Consider the following 23466-nt stretch of genomic DNA (forward strand, 5'->3'; position numbering starts at 1 on the left):
TATACCTGACTTCCTTTACCCATTTTGTCTATGCCAGGCACTACTCTCGTCTTGCCTTAGATATTAAAATATGTTTAGGAAGATTTGTAATGTAGAGTCCTTGGTTTTGCTGTTTGAGCATTGGTTCACACCAGATATTTTACCTACTTATATCTTTATAAGCACTTTAATGTATCAGTTTTATTTACAAATGATAACATGCAATTCTTTAATTCTTAAAAGCTCCTATACCTCAGTTGAAATGTGTCATGGGTGATATAAGGAGACAAGTGAACTCATAATGAGTACCTCCTGTCCTGCCATTAATATTTACTAATCATCAATTGAACAATGGATTTGGGAACTTTGTCATGTAGAATCTATAGCATGATTTAGTTTGATACTATGTTTGTATTTTATATTTTACACTTGATATACTTGCATGTTTTAAAGATATTGTGTATTCAGCTCCAGATTACTGTGGTAGAGTGAATATTGCAATAAATCGAGTCACATGATTTTTGGTTTCCCAGTGCAAATAAAAGCTATGTTTACACTGTACATGCAGTTTGTTAAGCATGCAATAGCATTATGTCTAAAAAATGTATATACCTTAATTAAAAACTATAGTATTGTTAAAATATGTTGATTATCATCTGAGTCTTTACATGAAATTTACCCTTTTATTGACTCTTCCTTTCATGAACAGTGTTTTTGTAGATGCAGTGCTATTTGATAGTGGTTTACCTTCAGTAGAACTTATTTAATAATTGAAGTCAGTCCTGTCAAACCCTGCCACTGCTTTGTCAACTAAGTTTATGAAGTATTCTAAATCTTTTGTTGTTGTTTCAACAGTCTTCATACCATCTACACCCAGAATAGATTGCACCTCAAGAAACTACTTTCTTTTTCATCCCTAAGGAGCAACTCCTCATCCATGAGGATGGAGAATCCCCACGGGCAGAGAAGCCTAGCGAGGCTGTAGTCCACGGGGTAACAAAGAATCGGACACAACTGAGTGACTAAGCACATACACACAGTTCTTCAGATGGTGGGATTTTTGGAATAAGTGAGCATTGGCTTCAGCTTAAAGCACTAGCTCCTACCAAGACAATCAGCATGTCCTTTGAAGCCAGACCTTGGCTTCCCTCTAGCTATCAAAGTCACTGATGGCATCTTCTTTCAGTAGAAGGCTCTTTCCTTAATATTGAAAATCTGTTGCTCTGTGTAGCCACCTTCATGAATTATCTTAGCTAGATCTGGATAACTTGCTACAACTGCGGTATCAGCACCTGCTGCTTCACCTTGAATTTTTCTGTTATGAAGATGGGTTTTTTCCTTAAGCCTCATAAACTAACCTCTGCTAGCTTCAAACTTTTCTTCTGCAGCTTTCTTACCTTGGGATTCATAGATTTGAAGAGATTTAGGGCCTTGCTCTGGATTGGGTTTTGGCTTAAGGAAATGTTGTGTCTGGTTTGATCTTCCATCCAGACCATTAAAATTTTTGTCTACCAGCAATGACTATTTTGTTTCCTTATTATTCATGTGTTCACTGGAGTAGCACTTTCAGTTTTCCTACAAGAACTCCTTGCATTCACAGCTTAGCTGTTTGACACGAAAGGTCTAGCTTCCCACCTGTGTTGGCTTTCAACATGCCTTCTTCAATAAGCTCAGTCATTTTTAGCTTTTGATTCAAAGTGAGAGACTTGAAACTCTTTCTCTCGCTTAAACACCTAGAGGCCATTGTAAGGTTACTAAGTGGCCTAATTTCAATACCGTTGTGTCTGAGAGAATAGGGAGATGCAAAGACAGAGAGTGATGGGGGAATGGCCAGTTACTGGAGTGTTCATAGCACACATGGCATTGATTAAGTTTGCCATCTTATATGGGCATGGTTCATGGTGCCCCAAATGAATTAGAATAGTAACATCAAAGATCACTGATCATAGATCATGACAATAATATAATAATGAAAAAGTTTGAAATATTGGGTTGTCCAAAATGATCATTCAGGTTTTTCTGTAAGATGTGATGGAAAAACTGAAGCAAACATTTTGGCCAAACAAATTATTTCAACAATTAAAAAAATATGACACAGAGACACGAAGTGAGCAAATGCTGCTGGAGAAATGGTGCCGACAGACTTACTCAATGCAGGGTTGCCACATTCAATTTGTTAAAAACAAACAAAAAACTGTGAAGCACAATAAAGTACAATAAAATGACATGCCTATATTTCCCAAATGTTTTAGATAGGGATAAAGTGATCTTATTTATTTCCTTAAGATCTGTTAAAATACAGTGACCTATGACACAACTCATTGAATGGTTTTCATAACACATGCACTTAAAATCAGCAGAAGCCAATGTCTCCTCACAATTCAGCTTCCTTAGACTGAAAAACATTAAACTTGGCTTGGGTAATGGTTTAAGAGATTCTCAAATAATACGGGGAGTGTCCTAGAGCACCTCTCTTATTTCCCACTGAGATTTCAATTGTAGACAAAGCCATCATTAAACATTTGTTTGGTATTGCTTTGGGGGATTGTGGCATATTTAAAAAACTTGGATAGGGTGACACGCAGTGGAGTGTAAATTAGGACCAGTTGGAACACTTAATATGTTCCAGGAGCTATGCAATTTTTTCTATTCCCACATTGTATTTGTTCTTCAATAACTTTTGCATCACTGTTTTCTTACTGCTGAAACCATCTTTTCAAAGGTCATGAGTTACCTCTTTTGTTGCAAAATCTATTGGCCTCTTTTAGTCCTTTGGCTAAAAGTGCTGCAGGATCATTTGACACTTAGGTGTTCCCTTCTCAGAGCTCTGGACTCTTTACTCTAACTCACTTCTCACCACCTGTGCTGCTGTTTTTGTTTCTTTTACATGTTTCTTCACTTCCTCTGTCTCCCTTTTTGTTGTTCCCAGGAGTTTAATGAGGCTTTTTTTGCCTGCCCTCTCCTGGTTCACTCTGTATACACTTTCATGACTTTATTTGCCATTACTAATGCTGATGGCACTCATATTCCTGTTCCCAGAACAGACCTCTTCCACACACAGCAAATCTTCTTGTACAGTTTCTAAAGATCCCTGTTGGAATGGATTTTCTCAGTTGTCAAGAAGGTGATTTCCTTGAATATTTGCCTCCAGTGAACCATTGGTTTCCAAGGTATTTTCAGTTTTTTGCCCTCACCAGATCTGCTCTCTGCTTATTCTGTTTCTTTAACACTTCTTATGTGTGTCTACCATTCTCTATTCTGATTACTCTAACCTTAGTTGAGGACTCTATCATTTCTCACCTAAATCATCATCATCATGAAATTAAAAGACGCTTGTTCCTTGGAAGAAAAGCTATGACCAACCTAGACAGCTTATTAAAAGCAGAGACATTACTTTGCCAGCAAATGTCCGTCTAGTCAAAGCTATGGCTTTTCCAGTAGTCATGTATGGATGTGTACTCTAAAGAAAACTGAGCACCAAAGAATTGATACCTTTGAATGGTGGTATTTCAGAAGACTCTTGAGAGTCCTTTGGATAGCAAGGCGATCCAACCAGTCCATCCTAAAGGAAATCAGTCCTGAATATTCACTGGAAGGACTGTTACTGAATCTGAAACTCCAATACTTTGGTCACCTGGTGTGAAGAACTGACTCATTGGAAAAGACCCTGATGCTGGGAATGATTGAAGGCAGGAGGAGAAGGGATGACAGAGGATGAGATGGTTGGATGGCATCACCGACTCAATGGACATGAGTTTGAGTAAGCTCTGAAAGTTGGTGATGGACAGGGAAGCCTGGCATGCTGCAGTTCATGGGGTCGCAAAGAGTCAGACATGACTGAGCGACCGAACTGAACCATTCTCTGTTTTGATTACTACAGCCTTAGTTGAGGACTCTTAATCATTTCTCACCTAAATCATCATAACCACCTCTTCATTGGTCTTCCTACAGTCAGTTTTGCTTCTTCCATTCTGGTATCCATTTTGTAGTCAAAGTGAATTTTCTAAAACATATTCTTAAATGGTTTCCTAGAATAAAGTACCAAATCCTCGTATGACATAGGAGGGTCTTGATATATGGTGTGCTTAAAACTTCAAACCTCGTATTTCATCACATGTTCTGTGGTCAACTCCCAGTAGCCTTCAGAACTTGTCCCACTGTAGCTCAGACCTGGCCTGTTCCCTGATATTCCAGGTGAGGCCTCTGTCACTTCTTTGTGTTCCTGTGGGACAGTGTTTAAGACAATGTATTGCAATCATTTGTTTTCTTTTTCTTTCTTACACTTCCCTTTTAATATTGATAGATAGGGGCCTTTGGCTTTTTTCCATATATACATACTGTAAGTATTTAGCATATGATTAATAGATATACAATGAGCATTGAATGAATTAGTGAGTAACCACACTAAGATCAATAAAATCTACCTTCTGTTCTCAAGTACCTCATTGTGTGGTGAGGAGTTTTACAAGTACAAATAATTTTAAAAATCCATCAACAAACAATTACAATGTAGTGTGGTATGAGCTATTAAATGTAATGTTTTTAAATAGGAACTCATTATATGCTAATCTCTCAAGGGACTGTCTCTTGAGGATATATAATAGAATTAAACTAATTTTCATGACATTCAACCATGTTTCTTTGAAATGAGGTCTTATTGTAACACTTAAGGTATTCAGAGTACTTTATGAAACATTTTTATTGACTCTGTAAAACTTTACTTTGTCTTCTGTTTTGTCAGTTTTATGAGGGCTCAGCAAAAGTAAGGCAGGTTGTATTAAGTTTCTAGACATCTTATTTGTCTGGTTAGGAAATATGAAGATCATAGCTTAATTTTCTTTTCCTTTCTGGGCCTATACAATAATTTCTATTATCTTACAAGATTTTACATGACTTTGTGCTTTATAGTTGATTAGCTAATTAAAAGAAACATATTGTTTTTCCCCTCTAAAGCAATTTAAAAGGACATCATGCATTTTTAAGAACTTGGGGCTGTTACTTTTATGATCTCTAAGATTTACAAATGCCATTTGTAACATAATTTTCTTCATAACAATGGAGTAAAATATTGTTGAAAAAATTAGTTACCTCTTCTGATTTTTAAACTTTTAATTAATATGTGTCATGGACTTTTAGAATAGTCAACACTGTGAATATTAACCTGGTGATTGCAAGGGCAGGATCTGCTTAACTGGTTTTCAAATCATGTCCCTCAGGACTCTAGCTTTCCGAGGGGTGTCTGAGGGAAACTGAGGAGTAGGTGGACCGATGGTTGGTGAAGTTCTGTTCCTCTCATGCATCTTCCACCCTTCAGTCATATCTGCTGTTTTTCTATTATCTGCTGGCCTTTCTTTGTAAAGGATATTGGTTAAGGAGAGGAAAACTTCAAAAATACCTCAAACCATTGGTTCACTTGATGCAAATATTCAGGGAAATCCCCTTGTTGACAATTGAGATAACCTATGAAGGTGGAAAATGTACAAAATTTTTGCACTGTTTTTTCCATGTGTCACCTTCTGTGAGATCCTGAAAGACAGTGAAGGAGAGCTGTACACTTCAAAGTGCTGGGCCACGTGTCCCATCTCATCTGTTTTCCATCAGAGACTCTCAGTCACCACATGGCATTTCCATCGTCTGGTCTTTAGAACCTGTGAACCAGGGCCTGACTAGATTTAGGGGGAACTGGTGGTGGAAATTTTGAGGATGGGAGATTTAAAATTTAATGCTTCTTAAGAGCAAGGGAAAGGGTTGCTGATCTTGCCAGTTCCGTGGTGTTCACATCATAAGGCTAAGTACTTTATGCCAGGAAGCTGAAGGGTCAGGTCATAGTTTTATAGGTTTTGGCCAAAGGCAGTTCCAAGGGAAAAGTAATTGTTTAAAGGTGCTGACCACTACCCGATCTTAGTCCTCCATTCTTTTGGTCTCTTACTTCTCTCCCTTGCCCCAAATAGGGTTATCCTAGGTGCACAATTCAGGTCACTACCTTAGTAACCACACAAACAGAGCACAAAGGAGTGCAGTTTGCTTCAATTTCATGAGGATAAAAAGAAAACTATACAAGGAGACGCTTAGAGGTGACATAGATGCTGGTATAAAAATGTATGAATAAGAGATATGTTGGAATGGACTTTGCCCATAAAATAATTTTATATCTTAAACAGAATCTAGGGAGTAACTACATCTTTTTAAACACTTAAAAAAGTTGGCAGAGTTGATTCAAAGTGCTATTTAAAACTTAACATTTAAAATGACATTTTTTGGGGGAAACTATAACTGTCAATTTGAAGGATAGGATTCTTTTCAGCAGCAGTTGTAAAAATATCCATTTACATATGTGAGGCAGGTTTAGTGTAGTTTATCATAAAGAGATGGGTTTGTCAAATGCATACCCACACACACAAACACATACCCCTTTTTGGCCTCAGAGAAGAAATTCCAAGGCTGTAGATAAATACTGTGCATTTCTACAATACATCTCACAGAGTAGTATACTTTTGATTAAGACACATATTAAGATGAAACAGTTTAAGAACAGGGATTTATCATACCTGGGACAAAGATATTACTGGAGTTTATTTTGTGGACTTGGTTGGAGTTGGGGTCCTAGGAAGTGGTTGAGAGGGTATCACTTAATGATCTGACTCATCCCTTGTTGTACTGATGACTTATACAAGGAACATTATCTTCAACTGTGGTCAACTCCATTTGGCTCAAACAATTGTAGTAGCGACTATATCTTCATTTCTAATTATAAAAACAATATATGTTTGTAATTAGAATTGTGTTTAGTTCTACTACTCAAAGATAACCTCTGGGAACATGGTGTGTCTTATTTTCTCTTTTTTGTATGACTTGGCATATGTATTAAAATTGGAGAGTCAAATTATGCATATAATTTTTGTATAGGTTTTGTACGCTGCATTTTTATTTCCTTTAACAGTTTTTCAATATGTGCCTGCTGTAATCTAGGAATTTTTCTGTGCCATTAAATTTTCCTTGAAAGCATGATATTCAGTGACTTCTTAATATTCCATCATATCACAGTTTATTTCAGCATCTTACCCTTGGACATTTATATTGTTTCAGCTTTTGCTATTATAAACATTTTTTTACCTCTAGAAATCTTTTCTATTTGAATATATCTGATTATTTCCTAAGGAAAAACTCCAAGAGATATAACTATAGATTTTAATAATCCTTGATTTAATAGCACTGTAATTGGGGAGAGTGAGATGAACCTAAGCTTTCATAGAGCCCAAATAATTAGACATTCAGAAAATGTAAGACATAGTTACTCTGATTGACTTTTCAGTAATCAGCATTCTGGATAGATTTTAAATGGTCTAGTCATCACCGTCATTTTAGTGTAGATGTATCAGGTTCTAACATAGTGCTACTGCCCAATAAGTAACAGATATTTGTTATGACGGTGTCATTGTAAACTGTGTCATTTCTTATTATTGTTTGCAAATACCTGAGATAGTCTCGACACCCACTTCTTATTGCATAAAACAACTTTTAGAGCCTCATATCTTACACACATCTGGATCATTGATGCTGTGAAAACATTCCACTGTATCATAACCCCATTGAATAAAAGGGGAGAAGTTTAAGAGAAAAGAAGATTCCTATAGAGTGTAAAGGTATTCTGTTGTGTTCTATGATAATCAACAAATTTTGCATTTACTGCTGAACTTTGAACTATGTCTGACACATTTTCCTTCTAGATTCCCCTTGCAGTAGCTTATGGCCATAAGATGAAGGGTCACTGATCATTTTCCCTCCTGTCCTCTCCCTCTTCCCGTGTGTGTGTTCTATGACTCAGGTCTATTTTTTTCAAATATACGATTTGGTTCATTTCTGTCATTTGTAGCATCCACAAATATTTAGTCAAGTATTTAATCTTCCCATGAAATGCTTCAGAGATTTGTCTTATGAAATCATTGGTTTCTCTTTAGTGCTAAGTCATGGCAAATTATCATCTTTTTTAGGTTGATTTCGTAGAGTGTTAAGTGCTGTTTAAATTTCACTTCGATATGGAGCTATTTATTTTTCTCCTAATCACTTAAAATAGCAAGAACTAATCAACTGGAGTTTTTCTCCTTTTTATGAATACATCAGTCTACCCCTGACTCACATACATGTTTCTGCCTTTAGGTCAGTGGGAACTTTTCCCAAGCCATGTTTTTTTTTTCACCCCCTTCATTCCTAATTTCTCTCAGGAACAAATGGCAGCATAGTTAAGCATTAGAAACTTGTTGCTAAAGGTGCTAACCTAAACATCAGTGCCAGGATATGACTGAGACTTAATAGACTAATTAATTTGTCTACTGCACCTCTGACCTGGGAATTACGTACAATGGGCTATACTTCCAGAACTAAGAGTTTGGGATCCAAAGTAGAGAAAAATGCAGCTTTTGTGTGCTTTATACATCAACATGCAATTAATACTGGGTTCTTTTAGAAAACAGATTTTGAAAATGGAGCTTTCTTCCATCACGTTTTGGAAGTAAGATAGTGCAAGATTCTGTGTACCTTATCTCAGTTTTCTTCTTTTATATTTTATAATGGTACTAAGCAGAGGCCTCACATTACTTGATCCAAACATGCTACTGACCTCCAGAGGAGCAAATTATATAGCCCACGTTTTCTGTATTTATTGCAACGTATGCTCAGATAGGAACCACAGTCACTCTTAGAAAAAAATAGGAACTTGAAGCTTGAATGAGACATTTTAAAAAAGTGTTTGTGTTATAATTCCTGACTGCTTTTTATGCTTCTGTCAGTGAGAAGTTTAATTTTATTTTCCCTTACATTCCTTTTCTCCCTTCTTCATTTTAGAGATAATTTGACTATTTATTATTCAAAGGACAGGTAACATTTGACTACCACTGAATTCTTACTGTCCACACTGGATAGAAGCTGACATGAAAAATAATGTTTATATTAGCCTGTCAGTGTCTGGTTGGAGGCTTCTCGGGTGGCGCATAGTAAAGAATCTGCCTACAATGATGGAGATATGGGTTCGATCCCTGGGTTGGGAAGCTCCCCTGGAGCTGGAAATGGCAACCCACTCTAGTATTCTTGCCTGGGAAATTGCATGGACAGAGGAGCCTGGCCTGGGCTCATGTGACCCCATAAAGTCGGACATGACTTAGTGACTAAACAGCAAAAACGTCTGGTTATGCATCTCTCTGGGCCTTGAGAACTCTCAGAGGTGCCAAGTAAACCCTTTGCTGTTGGGATTTTAGTGAGAGTAGGGTTTTAATATTTTGGTGGTTTGTGGATTTGGAAGGACTCATCAGGCCACCAAATGTTTGTTGAACACAGCGCAGACACTATTCTAGACACTGCTGCTAAAGCAGTGAACAAGACTGATGCTTCTGGCTCTGCGGAGGCTTACAGTCCAGTAGCAGTAGTCACACAAAGTAAGCACCAAGAGTGACAGTGTAACTCACTACAAGGCTATTTGTTATGTTCACAGCAAAACAAGCTGAAAGGATAGAGCCATGACTGGAATATGTGTGAGGTGCTATTTTAGCCAGAGTATTAAAGAAAATAGCTCTCAGGGACGCAGTACTAGAGCTTAGCCATGAGACGGTGGCCTTTGGGTAGATCTTGTTCTTTTTCAGTTGCTGGCAGTCACTTTACCAGGAAGATGCAAGATTTCATATACTTTTAGTGTAGGCATAGTGCATGGATAGAGCAGATGCTCACAGGGTATGAGGACGAACAAAATAAATAGATACTGGCCTATGATTTGAGAGGCAAATGGTTTACCTTTCTAAAGTTATGTTGCCTCCAGTAGTAGAGTGAAAGTTTTAGGTTTCATATGCATGTCGTTGTTGGTATTGTTGTTAAATGTAGTGTGAACCTCACTTTGAATTATTTGTTTATTTACTAGGTTTCAGCGTGGTCAAGAGCGTGAATGTACCTGAAGTGGATGTACTGTGCGTAAATAGTCAAGAACGTCCTACACATTGGTTATCAGCAGCCTGTTTATCTGGTTGGTATCTAAAGCAAGTCAGATTTGCCACGATAGTTCATCTCATAGTAACTAAATCATTGATTTTAAGGAAAAAGCCTTAAAATGACTTTGTTTGGTAAGTAATGCATAGGCAGTTCGCCATATGTCTAACCAGGTCACTTAAAGGTTAGTTAAGGTGTTAAAGCAGTAATCTGAAATCTGGGGTAGGGGGCAAAGGGAGGTGCTAGTGAAGGCAAGAAGTCAAGTTGTGTAGAGGCCAGACAGAAAAAGGGACATAGACTGTATTTACTGCCTTGCTTTTATTTGTACCCATTTCAAAAGAAAACCTGATGAACAGGTATGTTTGCTATGCCTTCACTTTGACAGGTTGCGGGGGGGGGGGGGGGGTTGGTGGGGGAGATGGAATTCTGTTATCTCTGAAGACTTAATGTTTGAAAGGCATTCCAAGATCAGTAGATAGATAAACATGGTTTCCAGTTTAGGCTTTACATTGCTAATCTTGACCTGTTTCTTCTTGTTTATACGCTGAAAACAGAGAAGTTTTCAAGATAGAAGAAATATTTATTCACAAACAGAATGGATTTGACTTTCAGTAAAGATTCATGTTAAATGTCAATGTTGCACAGAGCCTTTTCTTGCCTTCTCCTCTTCTCATGTAGTTATCGTTTCATGATAATTCATATTACATTATATTACTTTCATTTATTGTCATTTCATTTGCTGCATCCCTTATTTCAAATACTCATTGTTTCTCAGTTATATTTTAAAATAGCTTCTCAGATCCATCTACTTTATCCCTTTCCAAACTCTCTACTATTTCATCAGCAGAAGGAATACTGACCACTCTGTCTTCATGACCTCTAAAACTTCCAGGATTACATCCTGTAACATAGAGGGCCCTTTAACTTCCTCAGATCCTTACATGTCCTCATCACTTGGCACTACTTTTTCCAATCCTTTACTTATAGCCCATGAATTTTTCATGATTCATCAGTTTATCTGCTTGCTCATTCATTCACAATTCTTTTCCTTTGCACTTGCTATTTCCGCTTGTTGAACGTCATTCGCACCCCTTATTTGCTTGGCACATTTTTACTTATCTTCATGATTCTATTTAAAGGAAAGGTTTGTCTATGATTCTTTCCCTGGCAGAGTTAGGAACTTCCCATCTGTCGTCCCATAATGCTGTGACTATCTCTGATTTGAATCTCAATATAAAAGTTTTCATGGCTCACTCACAGTATTCAGTAAACCTTTTATGGACAGACACTGCCTTCTGTTTTCCTCTTTATCCCCAGCCCTCAACACATAACTAGCAGTGATTCACTTGTCATGCATTGAATGAATAAACTGATAACTGCTTTGTGTTGTAGCACCATGCTATTTATAGTAAAGGAAAATTTTTAATAATATGATTGTTTAGTTCCTGTTTTCGGTAAGCTTTTGATTTCATCTGGTGGACAAGACTTAAACACAAGAAATAATTAGGAAACACAAGCTAAAGCATAGTATACAAGTGAATTATTTTATTTTAAAGGTATAGCATATACATACATATATGATACACATGGTGGTTTGGAGGAAGGGCAAAGATCAAATTTAAGTTATGAGTTAAGCTTCTTGGACTAGATAAAGGTTTCATGGGATAGTAAGGGAGTTGAGATTGGAACATGGTCTGAGGCATGAGCAAAGTTGTTATTTGATTGAGTCCTCTTATGCATGTTTTGTCTAGCTTATTTTTAGTAAGTCTTAGATAGTTTGTGTACATTCACTATAAAGGCAAATAGTTAATATTTTTATTTTGTAAAGAGCCAAAAATCAAATAGAGGAAATTAGAACAAGAAATAAAATTTGAGATGGATGCTGTGTATGCATTAGAAAGAGATTAATCCATATGAAGCAAAATCTGGACTGAATGATGTCCTAAATCCAGATGCCCAGGTAGGAAATGTAATGACTGACAGAATTATCTCATAATGACAGTGATGTAAAACCTCCCTTTGGTTGGGTTCTAAACAATATTTGTGAACAGTATTTTCCTGGGATCAAAGAGGTTAGGGCTAGAACACATTCCACATGTATGGGGAAAATGAAAACCAGAGAACAGCAGTAAGCCAAATTCATTAGTTTTCAGGTGTTTAAATTGAGTCAGGCGTGACTCTTTGATGGAAGAAAAAACCATCTCACCATCTTTCTGGGCAGTCAGAAAAGAGAAAATGTGCAGAAGGTTCACAGACTGAGCAACTAATTAAGTAGGTTAAGTAAGCCTGCAAAGGCTGAAATCTATAGCCATAATCTGTGACTATGCATTTCTCACTCTTGTATTAGTTCCCTGAGTGCTTTGAAGATAATCCTGCCTTAGTTTAGGATATGTGAGTCAGAAAGAAATTTAGGAAACTCAAAACTGTATTCTTCCCTTTGGGTCCTAAGGTCCCTAATTGGTCTTCTTATGTGCCTTTTGTAGATGATGTTCAGAATTTTTAGTTGTAGTCATCTAGTGGGATAAGGGCTTCCTGGTGGCTCAGATGGTAAAGAATCTGCCTGCAATGCAGGAGACTTGGTTTCCATCCCCGGGCTGGGAAGATCCCCTGGAGGAGGGCATGGCAACCCCCTTCAGGATTCTTGCCTGGAGAATCCCCGTGGACAGAGGAGCCTGGTGGGCTACAGTCCATGGGGTTGCAAAGAGTTGGTCCCTGCCAAGCGACTGTCACTTTCACTTTCTTTTCTACCTCAGCCCTCTGTGGAAGGGAAGCAGGGCAAAGAAAGTTTTTAAGCTTTACCCAGGACCCCAGACCTGATTCCATAAACTCAGCTTTTAATCACTGTGCTCCCTTTACCATTTGATGAATAAAATTTCTTAGGACTCTGATATCCTAAATTGGGTATCACCAACTTTCAGCAAAGGATTATGGAAATTGGTGATGGAACCAGATACAGTGATAGACTGAGAATTGTGTATGTGAGTCAAAAAGAACTATAACTACAAACGAGTTTTTCCCTCACTTCTCCTTTCCTCTAGAATAATTTTTATGTTTCTCATAATTAGGGAGTAACCAACGCTGTGAGTTAAAATCAGGGTAATAACTAAACTCTTCAACATAGAAGTAATAGTTCTGGATGGGCAGGTGGTCTGTGATGTTATTAGGGTGTCATGAAAATTTAAATATCAGTTTGAAAGTCAGCCTGAGGGTCCACGTACTTGCACATTTGGAAAATTTTCCTGGACTAATGTAGTATGAGTGTCCTGACTTTGTCAAGTTTGTAAATTTCGTAAGCTTTATTACTTAGTCAGATCCAAAGCAAACTGATACTAACATTTGCTATCTAGTCACAGCTTTCTTATTTTCTCTTAATTTCTTGATGGAAACCATCAGTACAGGTGGCATGTTGCTAACACACTTCAGTATATATGAGGTGAAAAATCTCATTTGTTATTTTCCAGTTTTTAGATTTAGTGGTTATATTCCCTGATTTTCATAGTTTGATATAACTTTCCAGATATTAATTAGAAAAATATCTTGTTTTGGTTTAACACATTTTAAAGCCAAAACCATTTTAGGATACGTTTGCCACAGTTGAAGGAATCCAGCAGTCGTGAAAGGACCTGGTGAATTTCAACAGTATTCTGGTTAGTTGTGATCAGTGCTTTAACATGAGTTGTTTGTTTTGAATTATATACTATTACAAATTAATACTACCCACCCTTTTTTTGTGTGTGTCTAGGAACTAAGCCAGGAACTAAGCAACACTAATGCATGTGGGTGTTATCATTATGGTGACGTAAAAATCAAACATTTATGAACTAACAAAGCAGGAATTGTTCAAGGTACAATTGGACACTGGGTCTGGTTAATTTTTCCACCTGACTTCTTATAAATTCAGGCTTCTGCAACGTTGCTTATGATATTTTCAATGTGTCATAATTCCTGGTGATAAAAATTTCTGTAGTTTTGCCAGTTTTAAGTTCTTAAAGATTTTTTTTTTTTGTCTTCATCACAGTTGTTGAACTTGTGAAGAAATAGTATTTGCTCAGTTGTACAATATCTATAGGCTGACTTACTGTGAGGCCACTGGATTGCTAGTCAGTTTAGATTATCACTCATTTCAGCATTTCTTTACCATATTGTTAGCTGTGCCCTAAGACCACTGTAATTGTGCCAAACTTGTTCCTCTCCTTTCCCTTGAATTGAAAATATTACCAACCTCTGTTGCTGTGTTCTCTGCTGGTCTCCAGAGGTAACCCCTAAAATTTATTCTCACTTTCACAAGCCTCTCCAAAGCTTTTATCCTCAAATGACTGAATTTTAGCACAGATTTTAAAAACTGATTTCTCTGCTTCTGTTTTTTCCAACTCCATGCAGAAAAGTTGATCTGAATTTTGAGGTACATGGTAGTAGGTACATTATAAGGATGCAATAAATGCTTATTGATTGGTTAGAAATGAATTCTCATTGGTAAAAAGTCAGATACTTCATTTGAATATTTAAATGTTAATGATTGAAGCCATTTTTTGTTTGTTTTGGTGAAAAGTCTTTCTTTTTTTTTTTTTTTTTTTTTTAAATTCAACTAGGTTCTTTATTTATGTACCTTCCACATTTTAGTTGTGAATTGTGCACCCTAGTTCTCCTGTAGGTGCTAAAAAACTAAAAAGTGCTGGTTACAAAATTTTAGTAGTTCAAAACAGCAAACACTGAGTAAACATTTAGTAGTTCAAAACAGTAAAGTTAAAGGTAATATTTCCTTTCTAGATATTTTCCATTTTTAGCTGTAAGATATATTTAGACATTTAAAAAGATTAAAAATTAAAGTGAGAGTTAGCAGATGGTGTGGGCAATATAAAGAAATGTAAAAAAAGAAAAAGTAGCATTTTATAGGACTTTCTCACATCTGTGAGATTGTTGACCTAGTAACAATTCATTTTGGGGAGCTTAGTTTCAGTACGTTGATCTTCAGTACATTACAATTAAAATGGTAACCTAACTGTAGTTTGTGGCCTTTTCACCAGATTCCTTGAGTAAATTTAAAGTTGTTTGAAAAGCATGCAGTGAAAGTTGTGTGAACAGTCCTTTGCTTTCTATTGTTTTCTGTTCCAAACATCACTCATCTACTTCCAACAGGTGTTCTGCCAGCTGTGCCCAAAATGTTTCAAATGATTTAGAAGCTGTTTCCACACTTACCTTGTATAGGGGCTGTTTACTGTGGAAGGAGTTCTCTGATGACAGAGTGCTTCGGTACAGGCAAGAGACTAGAAGGCAGAAAAGCACATCTAATTTGAGGTCTACCTGCCTGTCATTGTTGCTTCAGGAGTAAAAGTGAGAGGACTAGGATTGGTTTTTGTGTAGCACTGGTGCTGATAAATGGATTTTTCCTTCAATCTTGCATACTTTGGCATGTGTATTTATGTTGTGGCAGGCAAGAATTTAAATGGTATCAGAATAATTTTATTTTCTTAGCTGCATGAAGATGCAAAGAAAGAGTTTGAACTCTCAGAGATTTTAGAACTATTGGGGCCTATTAAAATAGAGGAATAGACTCTCTGTATTTTACCCCTTTAGTAAAAAAAATATGTAAGGTCTTTTCTATCTGTAAAGTTAACTGACTAATGATCGTAAATGACTGGGAACATGTAGGAAATTTTGTGACTATCTCACACTCTTGTCAAGACGTTAAGCAAGCGTTAGAATTTATGAATATTTATGTTTCATGCTACTGAGATTAAGCTATTCTTTGTTTACTTATTATTAACCAACCAAATAAGCAAGTCTCAATAGGTAGTAAATTAAACAATAGTAAATTAAACAAAGCCGTTTTCATGCTGATAAGTAGGGTTTGCCTTCAGCTATAAATAATAATGTTGGAATCATTTCATTTTCAAGCTGTAGTTATATGCAACAGATACCATGTTTAAGTGTCATCGCTAATATCAAATTTAATTATTGTGTCACTTTATGGCATACCATTATTGGACTGAATTCTAGCTTCAGAGTGTAACTCCAGATATAAGCAGGTGTTAAGAATTTTTGCCCAAGAGTTACAGGCATAGGATAGTGTGTCCATGCAGATGATATGGTCTTATTTGTAATATTGAGAATATGTTTGCATTTTGTGGATGAAATAAAACTAATTAGGAGCTCTAGAGATTATCTAATACTTTCTTTGCATATTGTATTCTATTGTAGAGCTGCTGTGATCTAAAGCACTGCAGTATCTTCAGTCAGCAAACCTTCCACTCTTAAATTTTTATTTTTCCCTATTATTAGAAAATTACAACAGCCTAAGTTCTTCATTCCAAAGAATATCTTAGTATAATGCAGTCAGGACACGGCTTAGTGACTGAACAACCAAGTATGGTGATGAAAAGAGCTGGTCCTAGAATCACCTGGCGTGGATGTAAATTTTTACTCTTCTTTCCTACTTGTCTTTATCTTTAAATGAGGATAATAATAATAGTACTTAACACATAGGTTTATTTAAGTGTTAAATGAATTCACTTGTTGTCTTTACCTCTAAATGAGGGTAATAATAATAGTACGTAACACATAGGTTTGCTTAAATGTTAAATGAATTAATGTATTCAGTTTGTAGGACAGTGCCCTGCATGAACAAGTACAGTTGAGCTGTCCTCATTTAGAGGCTTGGTCCTCCCATACCTGATACCTGTTGGTTGAAAAATACTAATGTGGGAAAGTGGAGCTTTATATACTGTCATTTCTCATCGTTTTAATTTTTAAAGTAGAGGAAATTGAAATTGAGTGCTGTTAAATGATTTGTTTAAGATTGAACAAGTACTTAGTGGCACATTTGGCCTAAACTAGAATTTAGGCCTTTTTCAATGTTTGGCATCTGCTCTGTTTTTATCTCGAGAACATTCAAATAATTTTAATAGTTATCTTTTGTACTTTTGATGTTCAGAATTTTTCTTTAATTTGTAATTTCATGAAAATAGAATGCTACAAATGTATAAAGCAGAAACTATTTAATATTCATGTATCTCTAAAATTACTTTAAAAATTCTCTTTTGAAAGATGGTTTGCATGTCTTGTTGTATAGGAACACTGGGATGTGGGAGCCAGAGTGCACTTCTGCGTGGTGTCTTCTATCTGCCATGATCTGAAGCTTAACGTTGTGCCATAACAAGTGATAGCAGGTTTTAAATTCATAGGTTAGCTGTTAACATTAATAATGCATTGTTGCTTTGCATTTCTCTGAAGGCCAGGATTTAATTCATCACACTTCCTATGTAGATACATATCATAGCCAAAGAGAAATTGTTTGTTTAGATGACCTTGTATACTGTCCTTCAAGAGTCTAGTGATTTATCTTGTAATTTTTACAAAGTACTGTGATTCACAATAGGGTGTCAGGCAGTTAGATGATGACGTTTGTGTTTTTTGGGTAGTTCCAGTGGTAAGTGAAGCTTCTGAAGGCAGAACTATAAATAGGTCCTAATTACCTCCCCTCAGTGATTTTTTTTTTTTTTTTGTATTGAACTTTTTGACTAATTGTAATGCTACCACAGTATTTATGGTGCTACCTGTATACCTGTATTGACTGGAGAAATTGAATGGCTGGCTGGTACATGAAATAGATTCCAGCCTTTTTCCGTGACATCATGATTATAACAGACTTCCTTGAGAATATGAACAGCAGCTGTGCACTTTTGTGAGTTTTACATTATGAACCATAACAACCTTTCCAGCTCTGTACAGGTGATAGGGTAGCTTGATGCTTAACAAATGAGGCCAGACTCTGAGCTGTGAAACTGTTAACAGACCTAGTAATGACATGGGCCCCTGTTTGGAACATTTCATAATACAACTGGGGAAAACAGGGGTGACCGCCATTTAGCACATTGGCAAAAAGGTTTTTCTTTACGTCTTGTTCTGTATAAGTCGGTGGAATCAATGAGAAATTGATTTGCAGTTTGTGTCAGTAGATCTAGAGTCTCTTCAGTTGAATTTTATTTCGAAAATACCAGATTTTCCACCATTTGAGCATTCTATTTCCAGCCTTTAAGCAGAAAATCAAGTAATATTTTCCTTGAATATCAAAAAAAGTGCTTGCTTTTACTATAAAGGTAAGAATCTAGTGTGATGATGTGAATAAATGTCTTGATTAAACATCTGTGGGTTATATATGTGTAGGAAAATACTATCTATTTCTAATCTGAATAATAATAAAGCAAAAATAAATCATTTTAACAGAGAAATTTAACTGTTATAGACTTACCTGAAAAGTTCCTTACATATTCTGCCTTATCAAATTTTTTCTTTTTGAATAATAATTTATGACTGTGGTTTGCAGTGACAAATTATATACCTTCCATGTGTCTATTTTTATAGTAAAAATAAATAACTTGGAATAATGTCTTTTCCTGGGATTTGTAAAATTCTGCAGAGTGTTTTAAACGAGAGATCAAAATTCTTGAGATGGGAAATATTTTAGAAGAATATCCTGTTTAATTCCCTATCTCATTATAAATTTATGCTCTTAGAAGAACAGTGATTCTACAACTAATTATGTACAATCCTTGCTAAAAGAAGTGAGTGCTGCCATGGAATATTGATGAGTATATTAGAGTTATCTCTTATGACCCTTTCAGCAACAGACTCCAATTTTTTAAACTGTCATTGTCATCAACTACTTCTTTTTTTGAGTGGGAGTTGACTGCTTCTTTGTTACCAGTGAAAGAATATAAAATATTTTTCAGATTCCTAGTGAAAAAGAAAAATTGTGGCTTGTAAAAATGTCAACTCTTGAATTTGTCAGGGAATAGTAATTCTAAATTTTATCAATTTTGCCATTTTGTTCAGATATCACTTAGTTTGATGTGAGGGTTCATTTTTATGAGTGAGGCATCTGATACTTAGAGGACAAATTGATCTGCAGAAAGCTTTATAATATGGCTTCTTATAGAAGGGACTGGGGCAAATTTGAAATAAGCTTCATATAATTGAATTTTCAGTGACAAGAATTGAATTTATTTTACATGTATTTAACAATAGACTAAAATTATGAATTAGGAATTTAGTTTTTAACTTCAATTACTAAAGTTTCTAGTCAAGCAATAAAGCGAATATTAAATAAATAATGCTGTTTCTTTTCAAATGCTGTCATTTGAGATTATAAGTCATAGTTTATATCATAATATGCAAAAGTGCAAATTCAGACAAAGGTCTTGACTTTAGTAGAAAAAATGTGGCATCATAATCTGTATTATTATGATTAGGTTGATTACTATCACTCAAAAATGAGAAGTTTAATGATAGATATGTTGAATAAGTCTGGGAAGAAATTTTAAACATAGCCTTTCTTGAATCCCTATAACAAATATTTTTTATTTAGGCATATTTTACTCGATGGGCTTAACACTACTTATGTGCTTATCTGGAAGTGAAGGTAGCTTTAACAACCTGAATAAAGTGAAATGTTTGCTGGTATAATTTGCTTAGGAGTATTGGTATGGAATAAGCCCATTTTTAAGAAAACAGTCACAATTCTTCACAGGTACTTGCTTCTTTGAGCTAATTGGTGGCTGGGTGTCTTTCAGGTGAATTAATCTTTGTTCCATTAGATTGTAAAGTCCTTGAGGGCTGGATTCTTGCTTTCCTTGTACCTCCCTGTGATTGGGGGTAGAGTTGGTATTTAGTACACAAGTGTTAGCTGAAGTAATGGTCTTGTTGCAAGCAGGATTTTGAAGTCAGATCACATGCCTTTGTGTGATAGGACCAGCCAGTCAAATAGCCAAGGGTGGTGTAGTTGATTGAATTTTCTGGCCTGTCGTGGCTCCTTTAGCACCATTTCTTCTTGCAGTTTCTTTCTATTCCTGGAAATGAAGCCTCCTGCAGCCTGCAGCCCCTCTGGCTGTTGGTGGGTTTAGTCCCGATCCACACGTGTGCTGTAAGGCTTGTCTGAGTTCTTATAAATTCAGATCCGAAGACTGAACCGTTGCTGCAGTTTACCGACTTCTCTTAGGTGTTAAGTCCTTTGCATATGCAAATTTATTGAATTCTCACAATCCTGTGAGACAGGCATTTTACATGCCAGAACAAGTACCCAGTCCAGTGACTCACCCCGGACTGGGGAGAGACCAGATGTTCATCTAGGACTTTCTGACTCTAAACCTCTTTCCTTAAATCTCTTCCTGGTCAAAGCTTTTTTTTCTTCTGTCAAACCAGGTACTTGCACCTCTCTTAACTGTAGTTGAGTGCTTACAGTTGAGACCCTTCTAAAGTGACTTGGTCCATTATCCAGTGGTAGTTTGCACAGCACCACCGCCAGAATCACTCTGAACGATTCTAGAACAGGCATGCTGAGAAACAGAAGGAGACCTGAAATGAGGAACATGGAAGAACGAGCAAGAGGACACTCAGATCCCTGTGTCTTGCCGAAGTGCTCAAGTTTCCAAGACAAACAATGGATTTAAGCTCAAAACCAGTATTTCTGCCTGCAATTCAAGGAGCCAGTAGCACTTTTTAAGGTATCTAATCCTTCTCATTCAGATAGAAGTTAAAAACAAAGGAAAAGGGAAAAAAAAAAGGAGCACGAAGAAGAGATGAAGCTTTCTATTTCCCATCCTTGAGCCCAGGTCCTTGAAGAGTTCTAAGGTCCAATATAATCTGGGATCCTTCTTAGCTGACTGTGTAATGTTAGCTGTTTCTCTTACTCTCTGAGCTTAAGTTTCATCCTTTGTAAATTGGAGGTTATAATTCCTGAATCCAGGCTGCACAACAGAATCTCCTGGGTGGTTTTAGTTTTTCCTCCTTTCTCTCTCCTTGCCCCTCCGTCTCCCCAGGTGTCTCGGATTCAGCCTAGGTTTGCTAATCACGGTCTTTGCCTGGGCTTGTGCAGAGATAGGGAGATGTGACTGGGTGGGAGGTGGTGAAGTGTGCCTTGCTAAGGAGTGTGGGCGTTGCTGCGCAGGTGGTTAGGAGGCTGTGCAAGTTTTAAAGCAGTTTATTAGTGTCTCTGACAACAGTGAATGAAGGTAGGCAAAAGGTGTGCCATCAAACAGGTAAATGCGTCTTTATTTTGTGAAATGTGTAACTTAAGGTAAATGTATTCGTTAGTAAATTGTATTTTGAAAAGAATAAAAGGTGAAGTCGGTGAAGAGACTCGCCTTTCTTTTCAAGGATGGATTTATATTTCTAATTTGTCTCCAAATGAAAATTCATTCATTCTTTCTTTCACTCAGGAATGTTAATTGTGTGCCACATACAAATTATGTTACTCCCTCAGAAAATAATTTGGTCTTACTGAGGTGCTGCCTATATGTGGAATAATGGAAAGGGGTGATTTTGAATCTGCTGAAGAAAGACCTTTTAATTGCTAGACAAGAACTATGCTAATTATCTCTGCCTCTCATTTATGTTTTCCTCACATATTGGTACTTAAAGGCAATTGTAGTTTCTTAAAAAATCACAATTATATTAATATTTTAAAAGAAAAATACTTGGTTTCATTATCAAGTACAGAAGAACGAACCACAGACTGCTTAATGTCACTTTTACAGATGATTTATTTTTGTCCAGTCTCCAGTTCATGTTGAGCTTTTGGAAATGCTCACAAGTTCCTCACATAAATTTCTTATACCAGGACTCAGTTTTCTCAGCTACAAAATGGATGTGTTAATTCCTATGTGATAGTTGCTGAGGATAAAATGACTTCTGAAAGCAAGTATCGGACTTAATATTAAGTCTTAATAAATGTCATTTCTCTCAAATAGTTTTCCAGCATCCAAATAGAAGCATGAATAAGCACATCATATGTGCAGATCATAAAGCCAAAAAGCTCTTGTATGTTTTGTTTATTTATTTATATTAAGCCTATTTTCAAGAATAGTTTTAGAATAATGGGAAAATTGAGGGGAAGATATAGAGATTTCCCATATACTCCCTTACCCTACAAGCATAATATTTCCTCATTATCAACGTCCCCCTCCAGAATGGTACATTGTTACAATTGGTGAACCTACATTGACATAGTCACTCAAAGTTTATACCTTATGTAGCAATTTAGTCTTGGTGGTGGGTATGGGTATGGACATTCTGTGGGTATTCTCTGAGTATGGACAGATGTACCCCATTCTGTGGGTATGGACAAATGTACCATCACTGTGGTGTTTTCACTGCTGTAAAAATCCTGTGTACTCTGCCTGTGCATACCTCTCCTTGTAACCACTAATCTTTTTACTGACTCTGTAGTTTTGCTTCTTATAGGATATCAAATAGTTGGAATCATACAGTAGGTAACCTTTCCAGATTGGCTTCTTTCATTTAATAATATGCATGTAAAAAAGTTATACATGTAAGCTTACTCCATACTTTTTCAAGACTTGAGAACTCATTTATTTTTAGCACTGAATAATACCCTGTTTGCATATACTACGGTATATCCATCTACCTACTACTGAAAGACATCTTGATTGCTGATGTAATGTTTTTTTTTTTTTTTAAGAAATTTTATTAATTTTTGGCTGTGCAGGGTCTTTATTGCTGCATGGGCTTTTCTCTAATTATGGAGAATGGGGGCTACTCTCTAGTTGAGGTGTGCAGGCTTCTCGTTGCCATGGTTTCTCTTGTTGCGCAGCGTGGGCTCAGGGCAGTGTGGGCTCACGGGCACACAGACTTCAGCCGTTGTGACGCGCGGGCTCAGTAGTTGCAGCTCTCAGGCTCCATTGCTCCGCAGCATGTGGGACCCTCCTGGATCAGGAATCAGACTTGTGTGTCCTGCATTGGCAGGTGGATTCTTTATCGTTGAGCCGCCAGGGAAGCCCTTATGTTTTATATTCTTACTTGAGTCCTTTTTTTCTTAGTCATTTGAGACAGTTTCAAATAGTACACATTTAAGTATAATAAATACAGTTAATTGTATTTTACTTTGTAATTCATTGTTCTTACATTTTCCTTAAAGTTATTCTGAGAATTTAGAGTATTACAAATGCAAAAGGAAACAACATTGTATAACATAGACTCCAACTGATTTTGAAAACTATACTGGGTTCTTATTCCCGCCCTTTATTCAATATTCCTGCTTCTCCATTATAACGGGCTCTAACATCTTGTAAGAGTTTTTCTATTTCCAGGATTCTTTTATGTCTGTTAATGAATTCAATCCCATGACAGCTCTGTTTTAAGGTCTTATTTCTGCCTTTGGTTTAGATCCTATCCATTGCTGCCATCTTCTTGATGTTGATTGAGCCTTCACTTCTTTGTTGCTTCTTGATTTTTTTTGTTCCTCTGGAGAAGAGATTCCCTTGTAATATACTGCTGGTACAGTTACACAGTTCATCCTTGTAATATAATATTGGGAGGCTCAGCTCTTTGGAACAGTGGATGTATACACTGTGCTTTTCAGGAACAGTCAGTGGCTTTTCTCTCCCATTCAGAGCATAAAGATCAGATGGGAAATGAACTAAGTATCTTTATCCTTTTTCTTTACTCTTTATCAAACCAAAGTGGTTTACTCCTTGGGTCCCAGAATAAATCTTGCTTATTACC

General features: G+C 36.5%; 1 protein-coding gene across 4 annotated transcripts in view; it reads left to right on the forward strand.

Annotated features, from left to right (window-relative positions):
- The window catches only part of BMPR1B (bone morphogenetic protein receptor type 1B), a 433856-nt gene that overhangs the window by 207677 nt on the left and 202713 nt on the right, over window positions 1-23466 (forward strand). For all 4 annotated transcript variants that reach the window (XM_070452165.1, XM_070452164.1, XM_070452163.1 and 1 more), the window contains exon 2: window positions 9884-9985. The gene's annotated coding sequence lies outside the window, so the exon portion shown is untranslated. The remainder of the gene's footprint in view (window positions 1-9883; window positions 9986-23466) is intronic.

This window comes from Odocoileus virginianus, chromosome 21 (assembly GCF_023699985.2).
Source record: "Odocoileus virginianus isolate 20LAN1187 ecotype Illinois chromosome 21, Ovbor_1.2, whole genome shotgun sequence".
Taxonomy (NCBI): Eukaryota; Metazoa; Chordata; class Mammalia; order Artiodactyla; family Cervidae; genus Odocoileus; species Odocoileus virginianus.